The 18,120-nt window shown below is 41.9% G+C and overlaps 1 protein-coding gene across 1 annotated transcript in view; it reads right to left on the bottom strand.

Moving 5' to 3' along the window:
* LOC147703588 (neurotrypsin-like) overlaps positions 1-18,120 on the bottom strand; it is a 645,871-nt gene that overhangs the window by 142,033 nt on the left and 485,718 nt on the right. The gene's annotated exons all lie outside the window — the stretch shown is intronic.

The following is an 18,120-nucleotide window of genomic DNA, read 5'->3' as shown; positions in this document are numbered from 1 at the left end:
AGGGGGGACCAGAACGTAGTAAAAGCGTTTAACACTCACAGAATATACATTGTGAATGTTCCTAAGCTGGATCCTAGCAAAAGCATAGAAAGTGCAGACTCTCTGACTAATAAAGCAATCCATTGGACACGTCATGTAAGGGGATGGCGAGCTGTGATCAGGGAAGACATCATAAAGGCGCGTAGGCTTATCTCCATTACCAACTGCTTAGATTGTATTGAACTAACTCTACAGTGGGAGGAGTTGGTTGAAAACTTATTTGCCCTAGACTTCCGAACATGCTCCCCCGATTATTTTTCTATTCAGTTAAGGAGGCTTAAGCCCACCAGTCTGTCTAGCCACCATCCTGAGCAGTTCGTGGCTAGCAGGATGGGCAGCTCCACATTAGAATGCAATGACTAACTGGTGGGAGAGCCTGAGCCACTCCTTGGTGGAGCTGATGATTTAGTAGCCCCTAGGGATAGCCACTTAGCCATCAACTGCACTAATAGATTTGTAAAGTCTACCGAAATGCGAACTTTGCATACTCCCTGTCTAGAGTACCAGCATGAGTTTAGTAATAATCCAATTTGATACGTGAGACCAGAGGAACTCTGGTATCATCCCAAATTGGCACACACTGATGTTGTGTATCCTTAGTTTAAGAAAACACTTTCATTCCATATTCATTCTAGTTCATTATTTATTGCATGGTTTCAAGTTAGGTTTAGATCATTTCATTTCAAATCTCTTCATGATTGTCAGCATACATGATCAGGCAATATCAAGTTTAGTAATAATCCCCCAGGGCTCCCAAATGAATCACTGCATACTTGTTATGCTTGCACAAGGGGCTCACTAATATCATGGAACATCGCAGGATTGAGTTCAAAATGTATGTCTACGGAATGGCTTGCTTTTATTAATGGTTTTGATATTTGTCTTTTCAAAGAGACATGGCTCTTGACACCACAATATTGTGCAGGTTTTTTAAATTATTACTTTCCAGCTGTAAAAGGTGCAAAAGGTCGGCCTACAGATATTTTAGGGGTTCGCCAAGAAATAGGTGTAAGCATTAGGGAACTTCCATCTAAGAGTAATGATATCCAGGTTCTAAGATTAAATCTGTTTCCCTTAGAGAACGTTGATATCTACAACGTCTATGTGAGGGGAACCTGAGGGGGCAAGTCCCAAGTTTTAGCAGCTTTGTACAACCTCCTCAAACTTAACTTAATGAACACCAACGTTATTATTGCGGGTGATGTAAACATAACTTTTGAACCACTTGCCACCCCAGATTGGCACCGCACTGATGAAGAAGATGCTCAGTGGGGAATTCCAAAACTGAAACTTGATCCAGTAAAAAAATGGACGAAGGTAGTCATTCAGATTAATTCAATTTGTTTAGAAAAATGGCTAAGGGCACTAAATAGACTAGGGGCTAATTCATTTAATAATGGACACAGCAAGAGTAGGATAGATTATATTCTCTCGAGTGCAACATTTTGGCATTCAATTGATGATATGGTTGTAAAGGATTGCCCCGAAAGTTATCACAATCCTTTGTGTGTAACCCATGGATGGAGGAAGCACAAGTCATCGCAAGGTAGGGAGGCAGAATTGCATTCCCAGGATGTAGTCCCCACTAACAATATGAGACGGGTAAAATGTTCACGAATAATTTAAAATCCCGAGTCCTTGGTAAGCATTAACAAATCTTTGTTAATAGCGCTATAATAGAGTTAGAGAATATTTTGTCCTCTACTGGGAAATTGGAGCTCAGTCTCATGATAGATTGTTTACGCGTATGAGATCCCATTTTGTTAAGCACTGCAAACCAAAGAAACAAATAGATCAGAAGCCCTGCCGCTGGTATAATAAAGAATGCAGGCAGGCAAGAGTCTTTCTTGGGAACGCGATTAAGGGTGGAGAGCCGGTTATGGTACGCATATCCAGGCAGGAATACAAAAGATCAATGCATAAATCCAAACGCTCCTGGGACAAGCAAAGATGGCAGGACCTCAAAGAGACTAGTACCCAGAATAACAGTAAATTATTCTGAACCCGAACAACCGCAAAACCATGTTTTGCAGGTAGACTGGGTCAACCATTTTAAACCACAATATGCCCGTAGTTTAACTGAGAAATACATGGATGACCCTAGCCATGAGTTTTATGCAGAAGAGGCTTTTAAATCTAATGATGTTGTGCTAGCTCTTTGAGCAGTGGTTGGAGGCAGAGCGCCGGGTCCATATGGTGTTCCTGCTGACCTGTTCCTTTATGATAAACCAAGATGGGGTAGATATATTCTGTTGGTGGCTAATACAGTTGCCCAGGGTGCCCCTATACCGGATTCCTGGAAAGGGGCAGAAATAATCCCCATATACAAAAAAGGAGACAAATCTTTACCGGGGAAGTACAGACCCATTAGCCTGATTAACACTATGCAAAATATTGTGGGTAGGCTGAAACTCAACAAAATCCAAGATTGGATTGAAGATCATAGTATACTATCCCCTTTGCAGGTAGGCTTTCGGGCATATACCAGCACCATCGACCATGTGTTTTGTTTCATCCTTTTACACTGTAAGATAGTGATTCTGGGCAAAGGCAGTTTGAATGCTGCCTTTGTTGACTTAAGGTCAGCGTTCGATCTCATTCCCCGCTCCAGTTTGTGGGCGACGCTGAATGAATTAGGGCTGCCCATAGAGCTTCTTATACTCATAACGAGGTTACACAGGGATAATTATGCCAAAATTTGATGGGGCGCCCAGGGCATGGTCACCAGCCCGTTTCCAGTAGAAAGTGGGGTGCGCCAGGGCTGTGCTATGGCACCCAAGTTATTTTCTTTGTATATTAAAGGAACAGTTGATTGCATATCACCAGTGAATACTGATGCCCCATCTTTTGCAGGTGTAAAATCCCCATTTTAATGTACGAGGACAACACATTAATAATCTCAAAGACCCCAAGTGAGCTTCAGCGAGCCCTGTTAATTTTGGAAGAATTTTGCTCCCCTCGGGGTCTTGAAGTTAATGTGTCGAAAACAAAATGTATATAATGAATGTGGTCGTGTTTACAAGGAGGCCTGGATGGGCACATGTTGATACGTAAAGTTTCAAAAGCAATTTGGTGAGAATGTGGAACAGACGTAATCATAGAAGATAATATGACAAAGTAAAGGCTAAAATATGGATAAACATGTAAGAGACAAACGGATAAATATATACGGTGGATCTAGTATCCGAAATAAATGCAGTGCACCAGGGTGTGGAGTGTGAATGTTGCTCTCCCCACTTTTGGAAAACAAAATGTATGGCTTTTAACCCACATAGAGATTTAAAAGGTATTATTTTAATGAATAATCGACCACTGGAACAAGTTAGAGCGTTTACATACTTGGGAGTAAACATACAGAGTGACCTTAAGTGTAACCACCAAATTGACATGGCCACACTAAAGCACCGACAACTTTCGGGAGCATTAAGCATGGAGCACAAAAAGTCACTTACAAAACCAATTAGACCAGTGCTTCAAGTTTATAACATGAAAGTGGTCAGCTCAGCCCTATACGGTGTAGAACTATGGGAGTTTGAGAATATGTCCAATCTAAGTATTTCAGAAAATAAGTTCCTACACAGTATCACCAATCTCCCCCAAAGTACACCATTATGTCGGTTACTATATGATCTTGGTAGAAAACCCATATCTGACATTGCCAAACTGCGTCCAGTGTTATAATCGTGCACGCTGTGGACTACACCAGAATTTATACCATACGCAGGGGGCTTTATGGATGTAATAAAAACCTATAACTTTCACAAAATTAGCTGGCTACGGGTAGTCAGAGAAGTTCTAGTGGATATTGGCATGAAAGTGCTTTGGGAGGACCCAACCAAGGCCTGGTTTCCCTAAAAAAGATCCTAAAAGAAAAGTATTGGGAGATGGTTACTTATAACACTCTGAGAAGTAGTAATTCCGCCTCCTTGACAGGAATCTTTTTGGAATTTAAACATATTCCGGGCCTCGAATCATATTGGGACATCATAACCAAACCACTGGACAGGAAATTGTATTTTCAGCTGAGTGCAGGTGCGCTGCCCCTAAGATCTTTCACTTCTAGGTGGTCTACCTCAAGTGGTAATAAGTGTCCCGCTTGTGCGACCCACAAAGAATCACACATATGCTTTTTGCTTGTCCCACCTATGTAGCCCCTTGCCCGGTTTGCTGAGTCCTATATGTAAACTGCTAGGTACTAGAAGGAGTGCAGAAGCTGAAAGGATTATACGTACTAGTACTTCATGTACTATCTCAATAGCAGTTACAAAATATCTTGGGTGGATGTGGGCAATACGGCTGAAATCAATACCTGTGTGAAATGTTTATGCAAACTGTGATTAGTCAGTATATTGAACCAGTATTGTAAATGTCTCGCTCTCACCCAAATTCATCCAACTTTTCTTTAGCTCAGGCCTAAACTACCAAAGATGAAGTTTATTGTACAAGTTTTATCATTTATAAATATGGAGTTTTTTATGATAGGGTTTTGCTCTATTGGAAGTCTATATGCAACCTATATTTAACTAACTTCCCCCAAAGAGGATTGATTTATAATCTGTGCATGACATTTTTTATGTATATTTATTTAAAATGTTTTGTAATGTGCTTTTATGACTAAATGTCGAATAAAGCTTGTTTGGATTGGATTAGATTGGATTGCACAGAACAGTTGGCTGAATTTAAAGCTTTAATGTATCACTTGAGAATACGTGTCCCAGATTCCCCTCACTTATTGTGTGTGATTCCTATTATTGTGTCCAGTCTTACAAGGAGTATTTACACTATGGGAGCCAGAATGGATTCAGAGATTCTAAAGGATACACCATGAAGCATAAACAGCTTTGGGGACAGGTAGTAAAATGTGAACAGTGTTTCCCACAGACTCATGTAATACACACACTGAGACTTCAGTGTTTAGGAATACACATTGTAGGGAATTCTAAGGCTGATGAAGCAGCAAAAGCAACAGTTCAAACTGCTGCAGTCACTGCAAGTACTCGTTCAAGTATGGGAATAGATTGATACATCCTGGTGGCTGTCAACGCTGTGTGAAGTGGCAGACACCTGCCAAAAGGTTTTCCAATAAAATTCTCCAACCAGGTAAGTGCAAAGAACATTCCATTTGCTCAGATTCCTGTACTGGGTTATCGAGTGATACCTAATTTAGATCGCAGGTTAGGTTTAATACTACCAGCACTGGGCCTAGCATCTGCTCATGCAGAGGTGGCAGCCACAATTTCATTATTGCAGCAATGCGATTGGTGGCCAGGTCTATACAAATAGACCAAAGAATTGGGGCCAGATATACGACCCTAAATTGCATGCGCAAATGGGTTTGGGACCCGTTTGCGTATGCAAAATGGCCCAGGGCCATGCACAATTCCTAAATTGAGAGTCGCAATTTATTTGCCACTCGCTATTAGGAATTGCGACTTGCTATTAGGAAGGGGCATTCCCTTCCTAATAGTGTCTGCAAAGCAATGTATGAATGTTTTGGGAACGCAATTTCTGTTGCAAAACACTTGCAAATTACCACCCTCTTCAAGAGGGTGGTAATGCAGTCTCAATTTGGACTTAGTGACTGTCTCTGAAAATATATTTTAAGGGCAGGAAGTGGTCCCAGGGACCACTACCCGCCCTTAGAAAATGAAACGAAAACGTTGGTTTTTAAAAAAAAAAAACATGCATCCTGTTTTCCTTTAAGGAAAACGAGCTGCATTTTTAAAAAAAACTGCTTTGGAGGGCCTGTCATTCCCAATGGGCTCACAAATTGCGAGAGGCTCATTAATATTCATGAGCCTCGCAATTTGCGACCCAATTGGGAATCGTTAACAGTGTTAAACACACTGTTGTACATGCCAAATAGCGCCTCGCAAATTGCGAGTCACAAATGATCCGCAATTTGCTAGGTGCTATTTTGCACACTGTACATCTGGCCCTTGGTCCTCAAATGAGACATCAGCCACCAGATGAAAGTTTCTACTGTAACACAAGACCACATACACCTCTATTCATCTCAGACAAGCCTCTCACTTGTGTTTCTGGATCACTGCGGCCCTTTACAATCTGATGGATCTTAGAAATACATCTTGGTAGCAATGTATTCCCACACTCGATTTCCATTGGTTTGGCCACAGTGATCGACTGACGTCCAAAGTGTTATAAAAGATCTGCAAGTTTTTGTCGGGACATACGCAGTAGCCACATTCCATTCAGACCAGGGGCCAGTGTTTTCCTCCACGGCTTACAGAGACATCATGTGAAAATTGAGTGTGACTGTGTGGTACTCCTCCCCCTATCATACAGAGAGAAATGCGGTAGTGAAAAGGAAGAACCGGGACTTGAAGCAGTCTTTCACAGCTAGTTATTAGGTTCAGGTTGCAGTTGAGGTCTTCCCCTGTACGGGGTTCAGATAGCCCTAACCAACCTACCTACAAAATACCTGGGTGGTCAGACTCCCTATTAGATCCTGTTGGTGTTAAGATGTGGGTCCAGACATCAACAGTACCAGTACAGTGCCGGCAGAAACACCATTTGAAATCAGTGAACATTTTGATGTTTTACAGGAACTAATTGACTTTCGTGAAGCTCAGAGCAACATCCAGCAGAAACGTTATGCCAATGGAGAAGTGCAGGATGTACCAGCAACTCCTGGTTGGATGGCCAAGATTGGGGAACTAGTCCAGGAAAAGACTGTGGACAAGAGGGAATTCAGCCCCTCTTCGTGGTCATTAAAGGTAGAAGAGATTTGTGTCAATAGATCTCATCAAATTGCGTTATGTGGACGGTTCTACACAGTAGGCCAAGAGTGCTCCAGGAAGTTACCTGCATCCTCTCACTACCCAATAGGAGGTCCCTATTGAAGCTTTGATCAGTGATAAAGCTTCTTCTCCCCTTCAGGGGACAGCTAACACTGAAGTATCACTTTTTTAGGGAACTAGCCATTTCAAGGCTGCTGTTTCCACACAGGGCCTTTACCACGCAGGCATTGCCACACATACACTATTACCACGCATAGCCTTCACCACACATTTTTTTTTAACAAAGTACGGGGTGAGGGCATATGCTGGTAATGGCACCTGTGTGGTAAAGGCTATCGGCATTGTTAGAGGAGTGAAGAGATCCTTCGCTTCCTCCTGACGACCTTTGTGTACAGTGCTTTACAAAAGTTGCCTCGTCCTATAAAATTAAGGGGGATTGTTTTTGGGACTGAGGCTTTTTTTTTTAAAGGAACTGGAAGCCAGGGGACAGATTTAGGGTCCAGGACAGGGACCGGCTATTTTTTAAAAGGGATGGAGGCTAGAAGGGGGTCGCTCTGGGTTCTAGATTTAGGGTTTAGGGAAGGGTTGGATAATATTTAACAGGGTTGGATATTTTTTAACAGGGAGGGGTTGCACTGGAGGTCTAGATTTAGGGCTTAGGGAAGGGTTGGGTAACTTTTAACAGGGCGGGGGTCGTGCTGGGGTCTAGATTTAGGGATTAGGGAAGGGTCAGGTAATTTTAACCGGGCGGAGTCGCTCTGGGGCCTAGATTTCGGGTTTAAGAAAAAGTCGGGTAATTTTAAAAAATGGCGGGGGCAGTGGGGGTCGGGCAGGAGACTATTTTTAGGCATTAGGGCAGGGGTCTGGAAATTTTTTTAAAGGGAAAGGGTGGGGGAAGGCCTGGGAACTGGCTTGACGACTGAGATCAGGGATTAAGGAAAACTTTTATCACGCATAGTCTGTTACCATACATGCTTTACAAAAAAATACGTTGTAAAAGCATTCGTGGTAAAGGTTATACGTGGGAAAGGCATTCACATTGTAACGCATGCTTGCTAAAGGCATACATGGCAATGGAATGCGTTGTTCCATCATACAACCACTTTTGTTATATCAACAAACTCCTTACAAACATCCTCACAGCAAAAAAGATTTCAATTCAGCAAACAAAGAATGTGTCTACCACAGTGTACCACCACAGAAGTCTACTCACAGTTTTACACAGCCTCCAGAGCTGCCAAAAATAGATCAAAGAGTCTCAGGCATTTAATCAACTATGTTGACTACTCTTCAGATTCATCTGACCCACCACCACTACTGCTTGAGGAAGACTGTGTGAATTCTACTTCTGGCTAAAAATACATACTTTATCCCTCTTTGGATATACATTTGGATTACAATTTCATTCTTTTTTCTCTTCATTTGGATTGGGTTTGCAACAGTCTTTTTACTGATTCTGAACAGACACTATCTCCTAGAATGCTCTGATGTTGAACTTGGTTTGAACACCCCATTCTTAATCACACAACGTGAAAATAGATCTTTCCCTGGTGAACATTTTTGTTGTTTCAGTCCCTTATGGAATTGTTTGCGGTAAGGTATCCTATGATGTTTTTAACCCTACTGAATTAAATCAAATCCCATATGTATTTTACATTTCTTTGCATGGTTTCATCACTCCTAGTACTATCTCTGATGATTGGGACATTGATACAGTGCATGAAATGCTAGATGATCTGCAGCATTCAACTGTTTTTGATGGAAATGAAATGTATAATTTCACAGTTAATTATGATAAAATGTTCTGTTTTCACCATTATGGTCACCATTTCATACATAAAGCAGGTATTCCAAGTGCAGTATTTAATTACACACATATGGGAACACTGCCCTACACCACCACTCAAAAGCATTTGCACAGAGGTTTGCATATTTTTTAGGTCATAATCCAGCTGGCTCAGCGTTTTATTATTATAAACTGACTCCCTAATGGGCTAAGAAAACTATGCTCACCAGCACCAAGCTGATTGATTCTGCATCTTTAATTTCCGAGCTGTCTGTAAAACGGTATGACTTTTTGAAACACAATGTTGATTTAAAATGCATTTGAGGAACTAAGGACTATCAGGTTCAGGGGAACATTTATTTAGAGCATACCACAACAAATGATTTTCCTGAACAAAACTGTGCAGAAAACATCCTGTCTTGGCCTGGCCAAGATAAAAGATTTAAACGCACCAAACATTCCCAAATTTGCACGATTTGCGAACTGGCATCAGTTCATGAATTAATGGAGAAAACATTAGACACAATGGCTCATACAATTATTCAGGTACCAATCTAGAGGGATGGTTGTTGTGGCTATTCAACACTAACGATTGTCAGGCTAATTTTCAGAGTGACACCCACGAGTTTAAGATTGGTAGGCCTGACCCACACTATGCGCAGACACAACACTTGGGGTGGTAACAACTTACAGATTTGGGAAGCTATGCTTAGATTGGCTAAAACCTCAACATTGTCTCCAGGTGAAACAACAATTGTCCTTTCTCTCAGATGACGTGGGGTTACAGGACTTTTTACTAGGTCCTCGAAGTGAATGTCAAAAGCGCTTTCTGTATGCAATATACAATGAAGTGTGGAAGGCTTCACAGCTGGAAGCTGCTGAGAGATTGCCCGAAATTGACGGGGCAAATCTAGAAAGCTCTCTTGCAGAAGTAGATAATGGTATGACCACTCTATCCACCAGAATTTACACTCTGGGTAACAAAGTCTAGTCTGCCATTGACATCATTCAGGGTGACATGTGTTCTTTACAACATGAGCAGTTGCAGCTTAGGGTTATCAGGTTGCTGAGTTGGACTCTACAGACATTTTGGGCTGGTTGTGTTCTATGGAAATACCTTAATCTTAATAGTTTGTTTCTATCATACAGTCTCATGAAACAACACACCATAATGGCAAGAAAGGATGCAACATACACAATGTTACATATAGAGAAGCTAGAGAAATTAAGATTCACTGTTGCAGAAATACCTTCAGCAGATTGGATAAGCCAGCGGTTTATTTCTCTGCCAAATTTGACAATACACTTCCAATACTGCTTACAACACCATTGAGTGGGCAGGTATGAGGCACTAGAGGAGGGGTATGTACATGAGTTGTGGATATTACCTTTCAAATACCAATTCCTGAAAAGAGAAACAGAGGTTTTTCTTAGTGGGATTGACTGTGAGAGTACCTTGGGACATTCTTTAGTTTGCAGGGAAGTTTCACTTCATGGAGCATGTAAGTTGTGAAAGGCAAACTTGCCATGTTATTTGAATGGTTCTTGGGCTGGCCCGATTGTTACACCATTCAGATTACTCTCTAAAGGGACTTACTTGATGCTGAATGATCAAGGCTTCTGTGGGATCACACCGGGAATTGCCTATCTGGTAACGGTCTCTGTGGTTGTGAACTGTTGTACACAAATACTGTTTCCTCCTGCCTGCACAGTTAGAAATGCAACATTTTGTGTGCTTTGATGCTTTAAGCAGACTGAAAGCCTTACTATTCCATAAAGATGTGGCCTTAACGTCTGCAGGGGAGATGTTTAATCTTTAAGTTGCAAGGTCCTCTTCTGAGATACAGTCGCTACTCCACACTAAGGGCTAGATGTTGGTAAATCTTTTTTACAGATTCTAAAATACCGAATTTTACCGATTCGGTATTTTAGAATCTGTAAATTAGATGTAGGTAATAATTCGGTATTTTTTACCGAATCGGTAAGATTCGGTAATTACCTAATCGGTATTTACAGATTCGGTATTTGCCATTGATTCCTATGGGCCTGGAGGCCCATAGGATTGAATGTCAATTACCGATAAGGTAATTACCGATAAGGTAAATACCGAAGAATTCAAGGGTGGCAGGGTGTCACTTTGACACCCTGTTGCACCCCTGGTTAGTGCGTGTGTGCCATGTGGCACACATACATGCCCGCAGGGCATGTATGTGGGCCACATGGCACAGGTGTAAATGCACATATTTGCATTTACATAGGAATTTGTTATTTACCACCAACTAATAGTTGGTGGTAAATAACGAATCCTTAAAGCCCTGTAGCACTTTTTACAGTGCTACCTACATCTCAAAACACAGATTCAGTAAATTTACCAAATCAGTAAATTTACCGATTCGGTAAAATTACCGTTTCTGTAAATTTACCGAATCTGTGTTTTTTAATGCCCTACATCTCAGTATCCAAATACCAGTCAGTAACGGCCGCAAATTTGTATTTTCGTCCGTTACCGACCGGTATTTGGATACCTACATCTGGCCCTAACTTCCCACATCATTTTGGGGAGCTGGTGAACCGTATTTTTAACATATCTAGTACTGCAGGGTAGTGCAGTTCTTTAAGACAATTGACTCGGGTTGGTTAGCACCTTCTAGACGGTCTTCGGAGTTATTCCATCATTAATATACTCCATGTTTGAAAGCATTTTTGGAGGTTTAATGCTTGTCCTGTTCCTAGTTGTCGAGACTGTGCCTTCATTTTTTCTGCTCCATAATGGATGTCCAATCATGGGGCCAAATGTGGAATAGCACTACCACTCATGCTTCGGTGTCATGAATGCATGATACAGTGCTTTGGAACACACTTGCTTCGAGAATTTAATGACCACTGGTTCGTGTTCTTTCCACCTGTCTGGCTACCCTGCATTCTGCTGTCTGCTGAGCGCTTTCGAGTGTGCCCTGGGCATATGCTTGGGAACGCAACTGGTCCCATCTCCGGACACTAACCTACTTGTTGGTGCCTTAACAGCTCACTTGTACCATTGTCTTTTGCGCTTGACATTGCTCCTAAATCCATAGTGTGAGCCCTCGTGAGATGCTTTTTCTCTAGGTGATTGAGATCCTCGCTCGTCTTCTGTGAAATCCGCACTGGCTGTTCCTCCCTTGGTGGATGCTGAGGGTAGATGGACTGGAACATATTTGCTCTAATGACTTGATGCCTTGGGTGCCTCTGGGAACATCGTCTGTGGTTCCTGAGAAGAGCAATGTTTCTTCTACACTTCAGAACACATACAAAATCTGCCAGTTCTGAGTTATAACAACTTTCAATTTGGACATGTTTTAACATTCCAAAATTGTTTTGGACAATTGCACCACTTTTTAATTTGCTTTTTAATATAGATTTTATACTTTTAAATTTGGCTCTCTGAATGCTTTTACCTTCAAACCAGCAGAGTGCCCTTTTAACATTTTAGGGTTCTATGCTTTTACATGTAGGTTTAGCATTGTATTTACATCACCTTCGTTTTTTGATGGTTGATTGTGCGTTGAACAGAGGTGATGTAAGCTCTGAGTTTGGAAATGAGTCACTGCAGACCTACTGGAGTTTGTGCTAATAGGACAATATCTTCCGCGTATTAAAGACATGGAGTTGGAACTTTGCCCAATTTTGGGGGTCAGCTTGGATAAGCCGGAGATGCTTGTCTAGGTCGGCAGTGTAAATGTTGAATACGCAGGGGGCCAATGCACCCCCCTATTTTAACCCATTGAATATTGCAATCTTACTAGTTATGCTGCACCCGTCTCCTTTCCTTATATGGACCCACGTGTATGAGTGCAGGTTGATGATAGCTGCCAAAAGTTTGGTTGGTGCCCCCCAACTTTGCATTTTAGCCCATAGTTTGGCTCTCAATGTTTTATCAAAAGCCGCTTTGAGTTCGATGAAGCATGCGTACAACGTGTTGGAGTTTGCAATGGCTTTATTGGCTAAGAGCGTGACTGCAGAAATATTTGTGAGAGTGTCCATCCCTGTCCGGAATCCAGTTTGCGTAATGGGTATAAGGTTTGTTCGGCGAACCCAGTCCTCTAGGTCTACCAACAGGTTTGAAGCGTACATTTTTGCCTCCACATCGATTAATGCTATCAGCCTGTAGTTAGTTGGATCAGAGCTTGAACCCGACTTGTAGATTAGATTTGGGATACTGCCTCGCCAAGAGTCAGGAAGTGTACCGGATGCCAGGGCATGAGTAAAAAGGGGGGTGAGGAGACCTGACCAGAATGGAGGATCATGGCGAAACAGGGCGTTTGGCAGGCCATTTGGCCCTGGTGCTCGCTTCGTTCTTAGTTTGTCAATAGTTTTAAGGACTTGCTCTTGTGAAATCTGCGGGGAGAAATTGGATGTGTCTGGACTTGAGATGTCATTGACTAGGCCTGCACTGGAATCCCCCTTCCCTATTAGTATTCCTTGGGTTAGAGTGCCTGGGGATGGAATTACATTATATAGGTGTTCGATGTGAGCTCTCCAGGTGTCCTTCATTATGTTCGAGTTGTGGTGTTGGTACCTGCCATTTGTTAACTGCTTGATGGTTTCCCAGAAATCTTTTTGTTTGCTGGCATGGGGGAGTTTCGCTGAGGTGTGTTCGTTGAACGTTTTCTTGGCCACCCTAATGTCCAGTTTTAAATCTTTTCCTGTTCTTGATATTAGTGACACCGTTTCCTGGGAGGTTTCTGGACTCCGGTTTCTTAATTGACTTAGATATTTATTCAATCATTGCTTTTGTTTCCTCAAACTGTTTCTAAACCAAGCTGCCCATTTGTCTTCAGACTTTACAGCCGTTGGCCCGATTCAGGAATTTGTTGTGTAGTTCCTATATATAAGAATCCCAGGCCCTTGTACACAATGGTTCTAGTTTGAAACTCTTCAGGAGACTGATACATGTGCACATGATATCGTTGATGCGTTCACATTTCCAGATGAGGCGTTTGAGGTTGTAGCGTTGGGTTGACAGGGACATCGTATTGTTTTTGACTGGAATTGCCGTATTTCTGTGCAGCGTGAAGGTTTGTGGTTGGTGATCGCTTTCTGCCCTGCCAATTATTTGAAAATTCTAAATTTGGGAAATAAGTTCCTTATCCGGGAATGTGTAGTCTATGGTAGATCCTGTTTTTTGAGTTACCCTTGTGAATGCTGCGGGGCAATCAGTCTGGCCTCGTCCGTTAAGCTTGCACATTGAGAGGTCCTTTAGACAGGACGCGCATCTTTTGCCATGTGTATCGCGTTCGTTGGGGGCTGATGAGATGCCTGTTGAATTTCTTTGGGTGTTGTACAATAAATTCATGTTAAAATCTCCTGACAGTATGATATTGGCATCCGGGTAAGCAAGTTTGAGTGTTATTAGTGTAGCTGCTAATTTCTCAATTCTTGACCTCTTTTGTTTGGAAGCGGGATGAATGTAGATATTCAATATTAACAAGCTGTTGGTAGACGGATGCTCAAATTTAATACATAACATCCAAGAAAATTCGAGGTCTATTTCAGAGGCCTGCCATGGGATGTCTGTAGAAATGAAAGTAGAAAGGCCACCTTTTGCTCTTCTGTATTTTGCTGATCTCTTAGCCGGCTAAAAAAATATTTGTAGCCTACAATTGGTGATGGATTTATCTGCCATGTTTCTTGGAAGAGAAGGATGTTGTATTTGATGATAAATTCCATGAAATCTGGTCTAATTTTGTGCTGAGGCCATGCACGTTCCATGAGCCAATATTACTACCCCGATTTGATTTGAGGGCTGTTGAAGGCTGTTGATGAGAGTCTTCATGATGCTTCAAGGGTAGTGCTGTCTGTGTTCGACTGTCGAGAACCTGGAGGCTTGATTGACTCTGGATGAGCAATGGTGATGGTGATTTTCTTTGCTGTATCTAGGCCCTCGCCGAACTGATATTGATCCTGGCCTTTGGCTCCCTTTAGTAGGCCATCTAGGTGGTTTGTCGGATGCAGTGGGCTTGGATAGCGGGGGGAAGTGACCTTTTTAAGCTCAATACCCCATTATGCAAATGAGTCCTTCTGCTGCCAGATCTGCCCTATGAAGAAGTAATCAGTTCAGTTCAGTTCAAACCACTTTATTCGGCTAGCAAAAGCCATAAAAGTACACCACAAACAACAATTTTCATACGAAAAGTACATAAGATCATATAAATACATTTTGATTTCAATAAAATATACCACATACAAACAATAAAGGAATACCGGTAAAAATAGGTGACTTGTAATTCATTAATCAAGCAATAAAACAATTATATCAATATATAAAATCAATCAACAATTTAAAATTTCTAGCACCCTTTTTTCCTATGTCTAACTGCCGCCACCAAAAAACGTGTAACATTAAAAATCTCCCAGCGGTAATTTAACAGTTGCAAATATAGTAAGGCAGGTCTAACTTGCACAAAACCCGTCCCTGTTAAAATAGAACTTACAAACCTTCTCCTCAGGGGGCTAAAATGCTCACAAAACATTATAAAATGTAAGGTATCCTGTGTTGAAAAATTGTCACATGTACAGGGGCCTAAATCATTTATCCTACTCCACCCCTGTATATCTGCTAAAAGACAATGGATGAGATTGAAACGGAACCTGTTTTGAAGAAATCAGTGAAACGGTTTTGTGACAATTGTCAGGTAGGGTTCTATCCGTAGCACTGTCTTTAACAGGAAATGGGCTTTCACCGTAGGTTTCACAATCTCCAACGCCTCCCTCTCTCTGCAGACAGAACATTTAAAAATTGTACTTTAACCCATGCCAGGTCCTCTTTCACTATCTTTCCTGGGGTGGCAAAAAGTTCAGGTCGTCCCATTTTACCTAGCATTGACTTGACATATTGTATCTATTGGATTTTACTTACATTGTTCAGCTCTATACAGTCCCTGATAATTTCTCTATTCAATGTCAGTTCCGTATTAATCCATGTCTTTAGCCAACATACCACAGGACCCAGCCCAATTTGGTTCTCAACAAAACCTCTACCCAACTCTTGGCAAATAGCATAGGTAGGGGTAGATTGGGGAACCGCCAGGAGATATCTCATGAATTTATTTTCAACTTACTGAAGTTCTACTAAGGCTTTGTATCCCCTAATCGCAGACCCATACCTTGCTATAGCAATACTTTTAGGTCTATACATTTTGAGCAAAGTTTCAAGGGGCTTCGCTCCTAGTCGGGATACAAAACCTTGTATAGCAGCTATTGACTAAGACATTGCAAGTTTTTTCGCCCTTAACTGGGGAGTCCATGAGCCTCTCTCGTTGAATAAAACTCCCACATAGGAGAAAGAGGAAACCCTTGACAACTCAACAGTGGCGGCTCCTTCATAGGGGTGCTGGGGCGTCGCCTCCTGCTTTCTCGCACTGCGAAAAGCAGAAACGTAAAATGGTAAAACTACCATTTTATGTTTCTGCTTCTTGCACTGCAAGAAAGCAGAAGTCCATGGAGTGCCTGATTGTGGGCGGGCGGGTGGGCGGTCCTGCTCGAGGGCAGGGGGTTGGCTTGCCCAATGTTGTGGGCCCTGACTGCTTTGGTTAGCCCCAGGGCCGAACAAAGCAGACATGCGCAATCCCCTTTTCTCTATGTAGGCTGCATGCAGCAGCCTACATAGAGAAAATGGACCTGGCTGGGGCGCTCTCCGCTCTGCCTCACCAATCACAACGCTGCCATTGCAGCGTTGTGATTGGCACAGGGGAGGGACAGAGGCTGCCTGTGGGTGGCAGCTTCCAGATGAGTCCTCGGAGATAGAGCGGCAGCAGGAAGCACGGGACGGTAAGTTTTGGAATATTTTGTAAACCCCTACCATCTCCCCCCACCCCAACCACATGCAACCCCCTATGCAATCCCCTCAGCCACCCCTCTTGCCGCCCGCGGACCGCGACTGCTGGTGAGGTGATAGATATGCGTCACATCTTGCTCCCTTTCTGGTTCAGATACCACCCTTTCAGTTCAGAGGCCTTGTCATCAGTCTGTGTTTACATGCCGCAGACCGCTCCTCGTAACACGAGTGCGCAGACATGGTATTGCTGAGGTATGCCAATATGACTCTGCCATTTGTGGTCAGAGTCATATAGGAGCAGAAGAATTGAGGGCTGGCTTGAAATGGGATCCTTTTTTAGGTAAAAGTTAATGGGATGTGTGTCATTGTGAGCAATTTTTGTGCTAAAGTGTGTTTTTTATCCAACAGAAGAATATTGACTTTCCCCGGCCTTAATTCTTAATTAAATGTAAGAGGCCGGTTCACTTTATAGCTTCGGAAATCCCCTCTGTTTTTTGATCTAGCGGCTCCTTCGGTAGAGCCTTGAAGGGAACAGCTGTAACATGACTTATTATCTTAAGCAGAATTACATTGTTATTTACTTGTGAAAAAAGGTTTTACCATTGCGCACTTTGTATTATGATATGTTGTGGCATTATGCGCATATTGTTCTAGGAATTTGACATTTTTATCTGCGTAGTCTGTGGAAATTTTCGGAAAAAATGTTTGTCTTTTTCTTCTGCCGGCCATGATGGTAAATTACAACGTATGCATTATATCGGAACGTGTGCATGTGAAAGGCAGTAATCAGCAATGTTGTCACTCTGTAAAGAGCCCATGCTATAGCTATTGTAGTTCAAACTTTGAGACAATACCAACTTTCTATTTTCAATATTTTAAGTAGATTGCCCACCGTGGTGGCAATTTCCATGATCAGTCCACAATGTTGCATCTACTTGTTTTGGTCTCCTTGTCTATGGTGACACTCACAGCCCTACAGGGTATAACACAGCCTTGTTGTTAATTACTAATGTGCACTTCTATATGTGTAGATTTCTGTGTTTATCACTATATATTTCTTTTACTGTAGCCTTCCCATTCTAGGTACCCTAGATTCAGTAGATTGTATATAGACCCTTCACTAATGTATATCATTTTAGTTGATAAAGGATTTCTTGATTGTGCACAACTTCAGCACTAATACTCTTTTGGTCTGTGAGCAAGAGTACCAGCCTTTCTTCATTTCACAGTAACTTAAGCAGCACACATTGCTGACCGGGAAGGCCAGGGCACAGACTATTTTTATGGCGAGAGTGCTGAACATGTAAGCAAATGTTAGAAAAATGTAAACAGAACCATAGCAAGCAAAGATAGAAGTTTTCTGTTTTATTTTAACCTATTTCCCATTCGAGATAAATATTAGTTTACGCAGATAAGGCTTCTGTAACACCCTTTTTTTCGTTAACGTACTATCTGTTTTAATATTTTGTACTTTTCACCTATTCGTTGATGCATGCAGATAAAATGAGCGCCACCAAGTGGTGTGATAGAAAAATGTGTGAGGCAAATTTGTGCTTTATTAAAACATCTGCTGTCGTTAGTCAAACAGTGCTTTATCTATAAAACGAAGTAAGTGAAGTGGCCAGTAGAAGCGACATGTTCCACTTGCTGATATTTTGTTCCTACTGCTATGGTCTTAGCACTAAAAGTCAAGGGTAAAAAATATTTTAATATTTTACGAA

Source organism: Lissotriton vulgaris, chromosome 7, assembly GCF_964263255.1.
Source record: "Lissotriton vulgaris chromosome 7, aLisVul1.2, whole genome shotgun sequence".
Taxonomy (NCBI): domain Eukaryota; kingdom Metazoa; phylum Chordata; class Amphibia; order Caudata; family Salamandridae; genus Lissotriton; species Lissotriton vulgaris.
This window is presented reverse-complemented; position numbering and strand designations above follow the sequence as displayed.